Genomic DNA, 10,275 nt, shown 5'->3' on the forward strand with positions numbered 1-10,275 from the left:
GCTCAATGGTTAAGAGCACTGGCTGCTCTTCCAGAGATCCTGAGTTCAATTCCCAGCAACCACATGGTGGCTTACAACCATCTGTAATGAGATCTGGTGCCCTCTTCTGGCCTGCAGGGACACATGCAAACCGAACACTGTATACATAATTAATAAATAAATCTTTTAAAAAATTAAAGAATAAAAGAAAACAAGGAGCCCATAGAAACCCTGTATTAGTTACTTTTCTGGTGCTGTAATAAAACACCATAACCAAGGAGACCCACGGAAGAGTTTGTTTAGGCTTGTGGTTCCAGTGGGGTGAGTCCGTGATGCAGAGTGGAGGCATGGAAGCCGGAACTGAAAGCACAAGCCGAGCAACCAGGAGTGGGGTGAGGCCTTGAGCTCTCAAAGCCCACCCACAGTGATAGTGACATACTTCTGTCAGCAAGGCCACATCTCCTAAGCCTCTCAAAGAGCATCCAAATGGGGACAAGTGTTCAAGTGTCTGAGACTATGGGGACATCTCGTCCAAACCACCACAGGCTCCACCATGCTGTCAAGATGTTGTAAAACCTAGAACATAAAGAGAGAAGGAGCACAGAAAATGTTTAAAGTTCCCCCAGAGGAGAATGTGTGCATCCAAGAAAGCAGGGTTTGGAGACACAGACTTGCGAGGGCCAACAACATAAAGTCTTGAACGTAGCAAGTGGGAAATGACTTATTAGATACAAGGGACTCCCAAGATTATCACTGATTTCTTATTGGAAGCCTTGGAAGATAGAAGACACATTATTCAAAATGCAAAAGAGACTGGAGAGAGGGCTCAGCAGTCAAGACCCACGTGGGGCATCTCATGACTGCCTGTAACTTCAGTTCTAAGGGGATCTGATGCCTTCTGGCCTCCATGGGTACTTCATGTACATGGTGCACATACACATAAATAAATTTAAAAATTAATGCAAAGGAAAACTTGTCAACTGAGAGTTCTTTATCAGGCAAACCTATCTTCCTAAAATACGAATGAGGTTGAGGTATTCCCAATAAGTCTAAGCTAAAAGGATTCATTTACCGTTATACCAGCCTTGTAGATAATGCAAAACGAGAGCCAATGAGACAGTTCAGCAGGTGGAGACACCTGCTGCAAAACCTGATCCTAATCAGATCCCTATACCCACACAGTGGAAGGAGAGGCAAAGGATGGCTGTCTTCAAATCTTGACATATGCACACACACAAATACATGTAGTAAAAAATGGTAAGCAGCTTAAGATTTTTAAAGGAAGAAATGGAAAAGAAAGTCCCTCAGGTTGAAATGAAAGGATTCCAGACGGTAACAAAACCAAATGAAGAAATATAGACCTCCAGTAAAGGTAATTACATGGGCTGTTAAAAAGCTAAATTTATTAAAATTTTGATTTGCAACTCTGCTTTTCCTATATGTTTTGAAAGACAAATACAATCTGTTACTGGTCTTACAGTATATGAGGAAATAATCTGTGACAGATTCAGATTGTATTGTTATGACTTTGGGATGATAAATGTAATTTCTGTGGAAACCAGGTAAATTAGCTGCAGAATATACATAAGAGGGAATGATAAGGTAATCAAAACCTCACTACAAAAATATTGGAGGAAGTGAGGATAAAGACAGACCATTTTGTAACAATACAGAATTAGGATTTTTGTTTATTTTTTTAGGCCAAAGGCCAGTCAAACTCAGTCTTCCTTCCTCAGTCTCCTAATAGGATTACAAGTATGCAATACCATGTCCACTAAAATGAGTCCTTTTTTTGGTAAAGATTTATTTATTTTTGTGTTTTACCTACATGTCTGTATGTCTGTGTACCACTTGCATGCCTGGTACCCACAGAGACCAGAAGAGGGCATCAGATCCCCTGACAGTGGCGTTACAGTTTTGAACAGCCCTGTGGGTGCTGGGAATTGAACCTAGGTCCTCTGGGAAAGCAGGCAGTGCTCTTAACCACTGAACCATCTCTCCAGCATAAAATGAGTCTTAACAGATTCAAAAGATATATGTGCAAAGTATCTTCTCCAATCACAATGATATAGAAATGAGCAACATAAGGAAAACTGGAAATTTCACAAAAATGTGGCAACACCCATGGTACTAAACAATCGGAAGCAGAGATGAATGAAAATTAGGAAATGCAGTAATAGCAGTGCTGAGGAAATGTATAGCCATGGAACCTACATTAAAAAGAAGAAAGCCAGGTGTGATGGCTCATGCCTATAATCACAATTTAGGAGTCTGAGACAGGAGAATTGCTGTGAATTAAAGGCCAACCTGGGCCATAAGCTTCAAAAACATTAACACATACATACGCACACGCGCGCGCACGCACACACACACTCACACACACATAATTAGTGAGGGGCTGAAGCAGAAGGATTGCAAGTTCAAGGACTGTCTGGGCTATGGAGGGAGTTCAGGACCAGCCCTGGGGAACTTAGTGAAACCATGTTTCAAAAAGTAGAAAGAGTGCTCAGTGGCAGAGTACTTGCTTAGCTTGCACAGGGCCCTGAGTTCTGGCCCCAATACTGGCAGTAGGGGTCAACTGACACAGAAAGTTTGTTCCTGCCATGCTTATCTCTGACACACCCCTGCCAAGTGACCAAGTTAAGCTTGTCTCTCTGGTCCCTCTTTTCACATGATCTGCATTGGGAAGAACTATTGAGTGCCCCTCAGTCTGCCTCCTGATAGCCTCTTCATGTGGGCTTTCTACTGTGTGTTGAGGAGCCGAAATCCAAAGGCATATTAACAAGTTATCAGTTAGAGCCCTGCTCAAGCAGCAGTCTGCTATTGACATTACTGTGGTGGGTAGGAGACAGTGAATATTGCCTATGTATCCTGGCCAGTTTTTATATGTCAACTTGACACAAGCTAGAGTCATCTCAGAAGAGGGAACCTCAATTGAAAAAAATGCCTCTATAAAGTCAGACTGTAGGCAAGCTTGTAATTAATGATTGGTGTGGGTGGGGCTGAACATGCTAGGAGGAACAAGCCAGTGGACAGCAGTCCCCTCTGGCTTCTGCATCAGCTCCTGCCTCCAGGTGCCCACCTGCTTTGAGTCCTGCCTTGGTTTCCTTCAATGGACTGTGATTCAGAATGTGTGTGCCGAATAAACCCTTCCCCCACGCAAGTTCCTTTCCGTCATGGTGTTTCATCACAGCAATAGTAACCCTAACTGATATACAAGGGTCACCAGAGAACAAGTAAGGTAGGTATTGGTTTCAAAAGAGCAGGGAATTCATGAATCCAGTCAATGTTACACCAGGCCAGGGACAGAATGTAGTCATAGGGACTCTGCCCACTGAGCACCGTTGGGTCCAGGGACCAGCAGACACTGTAGTAATGGGCCTAGAGACAAAGGACTCAGCCTCTAGTGGCTGCGTAGCCCGTGCCCAATCCTTCACCCACCCTGCTGGATAAATAGAGACTCAGCGCAGTATCCAGTATCCAAAAAGCCAGCTGGCTGGCCGGTGGCTGTGGGAACCCAGAGATGTATCCTTGTGGGATTAACAGCACAGCCGCCAGTATGAGACAGCTGTGTAAAGGTGCGTGTACTGTTGATTCTTCACCAAGACCCCTTGAGTAAATCCCACGTTCGTGATGGTGGAGAGCAATATTTGACATCTCATTTGGCCATTGCGAAGGTTGATCCACCGCAGAGAATATCTGAGCCACAGGAAACTGAGATCACTGTGTCACACCAGCCAGAACTCAGGAAGCATGAAAACGCATTTTCAACTTCTAAGTTCTTGCCACCTCTCAGGACACCATTCTTTCTCCCTTGATCCCAGTCACAAAGGAAAGTGTGGTTTCTGCTGTAAACAGCCACATAAATTGGAAGCTGGAAATACAGACAGGCAAGGCAACAGCTGCGAAATGAGGCTGGGTGGCTCCTGTGGCTACCGACGTGGCCTCGGTTAGGCAAGACTGAAGCTGCACTGGTGTGTTAGTAACCACACAGCAGCCCCCAGAACGCTAATTTCAGTCAGTGCCCTCTGACAATGCACCCCAATGAGCAGGGAGAGAAGGAAATGTCAGGTTATGTCCCAGGCCCACCTCCCGCCCACCCTCCATCTGTGCCTGTGTCAAGGCTCACGGGAACATATGCTGCCTGTTGCTCACTGACCATCTGTTCACAGGGCTGTGAAGTGTGCCCGTTACCTTGGAGATGGGACCCTCGATTGGCGCAATACCACAAACATTTGCTGCTCAGGTTCCACTTTTATCTGTGCTCTGGAATGGGGCTAGGGGAGGCAGAGGGGAAGCGGGCAGACTGGAGGGAAGTGTGAGCTAAGAGGCCAGGCAGAGGGGACCGGGCTGGAGGAGGGGCTGGTTCCAGGGTGGGCTGGGAAGGGCTTTCCTAAGCATCCCTGTTTGTTCTCCTCAGCACCCCACCCACTGCCCGGTCCCCACTCAGGCACAGCTGGGGGTGCAGGGCGGCTGGTGAATCCAAAGCAGGGATCTGCCTCTCTTCCCCAGGGCTTGTTGGGCCTGACTCCAGCACAGACTCCAGCTCAAAAGCTGGTGTCTGTGGAGCCTCAGCCTTCCATCCATCCCAGCTCTGCCTCATGATAGGACATCTGTCCTCCCCCACGCTGTTGGAGCTGGTGTGAGGAGGAACAAACAGGCTGTTATTAACAACAATCAGTCCTGGGAAACATCTCTTGCTTAGTTTGGATGGAGGAGGCGGCTCTGCCATGGTCCCAGGGGGAGTTCCAGGTTTCTGGCAAGGGTCAGGAAATTGGAACCGCATCTTTTAAACAAGCTGCCCTATTCACACTGCAGCCATCCCAGCATAGGGTAGTCACCTTCGCACAAGGCCAGGGTCAGGAGGGGTTCTGTTCTTTTCTTATTAGAAATCTGGGGATTCGGAGTCACTAAGTCGTAAGTCTATTTTTTTCTGCCCTTGCACAGTCTGGTAGCAAACTTACATAACCACATGGAGGCCATTTGAAAAGGGAGCTATGACCACCGGGACCACACTGTAGTGCTTCATCACAATGGGCAAATGTGTTGGCACCCCCGTCAGAAGGAAAGACTGGACAGCTGTAGTCTAATTGCCCAGCTTCCCACATTGGGACTACAGCCTGGTCCAAGACCTCTGCTTGGGGTCTCTGGGGCCTCTTTGTCACTGGCAAAGGAACAGTGTCTTCCATATGTTCTCAGGGAGCCAGCATCCCTGTAAGTTTCCATTTGGGACAAAGTCATATCGGAATGGCACCATCCCCCTCACACTCTTGAAGCCCTTCCAAAAATGCCCTGGCCAATATGCCTGTGGTGATCACAACTATTTTAAAAGCTTTTTTTGTGGCATTAGAAAGTGCCCAGACCTCAATCAGGGCCTGGGTCTGGGTCTCAAAGGCCACCTTACCAGGCTATCCGTCCCCAGTTTAGCAGGGGCCTGCCCTCTGTCCTACCTCCTAGTCTTCCAAGGCCAGAGGACTCCTTCTGACCTTAGCACCAGCCTTCATGTCCTCAGTACTCCCTCTTCCATGGCCAAATGTCTGTCCAGTGCCTTGCTAAGCCTGTGAGCACCTTGTTTTGTAATATGCCAATCAACTTCCTTAGTCAATCACTTATCATTGCAAGTCTTGAACCTAAATACCATCATTTAAATAAAATTACAATACGATCTTTAAACAACTTCCAAAAAACAAACATGTTGGGCACAAAATGGATGTGAGAAGTAAGTCAAACTTGGAATTTTTACCAACTCCTACTTTACACATTATCATAACTGAGATTGAGACCAATTCTTCATCTCATTTATACTTTAATTCCCATAGGTGTCCACAAAAGGCCCATCTCCAAGGATAAGAACTTCAAAGTCATCCATGGCTGTATAGTAAGTTTGAGGCCAGCCTGGGTTGCATGAGACCCTGTAAAAAATAAATAGATAAATACCCGCTTCTAAGCTGTCAGTAGAAGGAATGAGAAATGTCAGTTTTCATGTTGCTATTTTCTCTGACTCCACCCCTGATATTCCTGACACAGACGAAAAGCCTCAAGTTTCCTTACAGAGCTAGCATAGCATTTCTACCTAAGAGTAAAAAGACAGCTTCTAAAACAGTATTTCTCAACCTGTGGGTCATGACCCCTTTGAATTCAAGTGATCCTTTCACAGGGGTTGCCCAAGGCCATCCTACATATCAGATATTTACAGTTCATAAAAGTAGCGAAATTATAGTTATGAAGTCACAACAAAAATAACTTTATGGTTGGGGTTCCCCGCAACTTGAGGAACGGTATTAAAGGGTGGAAGCAGCGGCAAGGTTGAGAACTGCTGCTCTAAATGCTGATGTCTCCATAGCCATGTAAAATCCTGTGTAAGACCTTGGCAAACTGCATCTCATAGCTGAGAGCTGGGCAGCCTAAGGGTGAAGATGTGGTGATATATTGTCATAAAGGCTTGTAGATTTACCATTTAATAGAACAAACAAGAACAGCAGCATGATCATTTAGAGTTAGACACTGGCAAACAGGTGAAATTCAGGGTCTACCCATTCTCTCTTTTAATTACCATTACTGCTGATGAAGAGGAAGTACTGTGGGACCCCTGATGTATGCTGTCATGTGAAGGAGACACTGGTGTGTGCTCATTGTGAGAGAAAAAAACAAGTCACAGACGAAGAAAGTGCAAAGGAGAAAGGACAAAAAGTGAAGCTTACTATAGTGAGAAATCCACAGAGTCTGTTTAAAGGGCAAAGGATTTTATTAGGAGAAAAACTCACTGTACAGAACAGAATAGTCGCAGGTCAGTCCCATATACAAAACCATGAGGAAGAGAAGAGAGGATCTAAGTGCATCTCAGGTCTTAAGGGTCGCCAAGAGGCCATACCCAAGGTCATAGGCAGGTAGAGCAGTTATCTCCTGCATCTCTAGGGGCGGTGCTTCAAGGTCATAGACAGAACAGCTATCCACTACAGGGTTTTTGAAGATTATTTTACTATGTAACTGGATAATTCCAGGGAGGTAGCCAGACAAAACAGAGAATTGGCTAGGTATAAAATTAGAATAGAAAAGTCCATAGTCTTCTGGCTCTGGGATGGAAGACCCATTGATCTTGAAAAAATAAGACTCTGAGAATAGGTCTGGGAGTGTTGAAGACCCATGAGCCAGAAGTGTTTCTAAGGGACACAGAAAGAAGAGGAATGTTACAACTAATCCATTTTTGCAAGGTCCTTTGGCATATCTAGTGTAATCCCTGTTAAGGGACTTTGTTTTTTCTTAAGCAGTCAGACTAAATCTAAGTCTCTGTGAAGAAATGTCCAAGAATAAATATGAAAACCCTATTTTTAAAAAGGGGGGGAAAGTAATAGAGGAATTCATTCTATCAGATACTAACTTTCTCTGAAGTGCTATTTAAAACTATATGCTACTTGCAAACGAGTAACCTGAAAATACAGAATTTTCAAATTATATGAAAAAGATATTAGAAGTACTACAGGATTTTCCTGCAATGGTGTTGAGCTGATAATTTCCTAAAAATATGACAAAGCTTGTCTGAATTCAATTAAAATTAATTATAGGCAGATCAGAGATTGAAATATTAAGGATACAGTGGGGACAGGTAGCAACAAAGTGTACTAGAAAAGAACAGGGAAAGGCTGGAGAGATGACTCAGTGGTTAAGAGCACTGGCTGCTCTTCCAAAGGACCCAGGGTTCAATGCCCAGCACCCACATGGCAGCTCACAATTGTCTGTAACTCCAGTTCCAGGGGATCTGACACCCTCACACCAATGTACATAAAATAAAAAATTAAATAATTTTTTTTAAAAAAAAGAAAAGAACATTGGAGAAGTTTTTATTATGCATAAACATAGCAGTCTAAATATAAGACAACCAGAAGCTACAATAATAACAAATGTTATTCCAAAAATTAAAAATATTTCTACCTAGGGCAAAAAAAAAAAGGAAAGGAGTTCAACAGTTTTTGTAAGATGAAGAACAAGACACTCCTCACCTGTGAAAAGATGCCTCACCGCCATACAAAGCCACTGTATGCCCCACAAAGGCTGGATTTGTTGGGCACAGATTCAAGCTGATTTTTTCGTGCACTTCATCCCTTCCCAAGGAAAGAAAATTTGTCCACATCCATCATAATTAGAGAGACACACAGAAGTTTCCCAGATGTTCTGTTTCTGTGAATGGATTCTGACAGAACCTTGAACATGTGAAAGAATGTTTGTATGAGGTTGTTCGTGAAGGTGTTGCTATAAAGGTTTGGAAATCGAAATTCCCCCAAAAATGGATCAGCCTAGAGTCCAGGACCAGGCACCTCGAGTCACATATGCCATTGTTAGCTGGGCATCACTCCTGGTCCATCCACCTACAGGTTTTACTGGTCATCAGTCACTCCACCCAGCTGAGCAGAGGAGCCTCAGGCTCCCCAACCTGATCCCAAGCTCAGGTTCTGGCTCCCAGGTTTATTGTGAGGCTCTGATCTTCTGCTATTCAGGGGAAAGCAGAAGAATAAATAAAAAGATCAGTCTCCAGAACCATCAACACTTGAGAACTCCATAAGTGGATCTAGCCCTGAGTCTTGGTGATCTTACTCCTTTAATGGATCCCAGAGAAAGGAGGTGTTTGGGAGAAATTTCAGTTTCTACTTCCAAGACACTCTGACAGGTAGGAAGCCCTGGGAGTCCCTGACAACACTCTCTAAAGCCGTGCGCCGCACATGTGTGTCCCCCATTCTTCAACATGGTTTGGGGCCATAGAAGGGAAGCCCTGGACCTATTTAGCCTAGTAAAAAGGAAGTGATGTAACTGGGCAGGCAGCCTGACCTGTTGTCCAAGTGGCCTTGCAGCATGAGGCTTTCCTTGAGGCTTGTGCTTCCAGCTGTGTGCTTATGAACAATTGACCTAATTGCAAGAATTCTGTGTACTGGATCCCTCCAAGCATCTGTGCTTCTCCATCAGAAATGCGTTATGCTTGTGACTATCTTAGTGTTTCTTGTGCTTCCTGGACTCGGGGGGTGGGGGTGGGGGCTGGAGAAGAGAGAGTTCCCATGAGAAGAGGTTGGTGCCAAGAACAGAAGCTGCCCCTGAATCATACAACTGCTTCCACAGCCTGAGAGAGGGAAGAACAAAAAGGAAGTGCTAAGCAAGTGGCCCCATCACACTAGGCTGCATGCTGTGAGGCTGGAAAGAAGGCTTTAAAGGTTAATAGTGTTTCCTTCTCCTAAAGGACCCAGTTCAGGTCCCAGCATCAACATTGGTGGCTCTCCACTGCCTGAAGTTCCAGCTCTGGGGGATCTGATGCTCTCTTCCAGCCTTTGTGGCCACTATACACATGTGGCATACACACACACACATACACACACACACACACACACACACACACACACGCATACACGCATACACGCATACACATACATACACACATGTGAACAAAAATTTTATTTTAAAAGGCTGCATGTTGGGGTCCTTCAATGCTACTAGGGTACCTAGGGGATGTTGTTCATGCTGTGAGTGGCCTGGTATGACTAAATATGAACCCATGGGACCCCAGAAGCTGGCCCAGGTTCAGGACAGAAGGCTAGCTTTACCTGCAGCCAGTCAGCATGTGTCACTACGAGAAATTTACTCAAGCACTGAAGGATGGGACACATAGAGGTCTAGGCCAGATCTGCCTGCCTCTTTCAAACTGGTTAGAGACTGTGGTGGGCATGCAAGTGTGTAGGCTTCAGCCCAGTGTCTACCTTGCACCCACAGCCTTGTACGTCTTGACTTTGCATCTAGACAAGTTTTGCTCTTGAAAGAGTTAGACTGGATCTCTGGGGGATACTGGTTACTGCCACACAGTCTAAGTCTAGCAAGAAACTCTTTGAAGCCAGGTGGTGGTGGCACATGCCTTTAATCCCAGCACTCTGGAGGCAGAGCCTGAGGGATCTCTTTGAGTTCAAGGCCAGCCTGGTTTACAGAGCGAGATCCAGGACAGCCACCAAAACTACACAGAGAAACCTTGTCTTAAAAAAACAAAACAAAAAAAGAAAAGAAAAAAGAAAAGAAAAGAAACTCTTTGAAGGTTTTCAGGAATCCATTCATTTAAAAAAAAGGTGGTCTACTCAATACCCAAGGAGGTTTGCTGTAACCAGAAATGAACCACAAAACATCAGTGGTTGTTTTAATTCATTGAGGCTATCTCCAGACACTACCTTCCTAGTTCTATCCCTTCTCATGGCCCCACTGGGCCCCAGCACACCCCCACCACTCCCAGTGATGCCCAGTCTGAGCATATCTCTTTCCATAGCCATGGGT

This window comes from Peromyscus eremicus, chromosome 8b (genome assembly GCF_949786415.1).
Source record: "Peromyscus eremicus chromosome 8b, PerEre_H2_v1, whole genome shotgun sequence".
In the NCBI taxonomy this organism is placed as follows: domain Eukaryota; kingdom Metazoa; phylum Chordata; class Mammalia; order Rodentia; family Cricetidae; genus Peromyscus; species Peromyscus eremicus.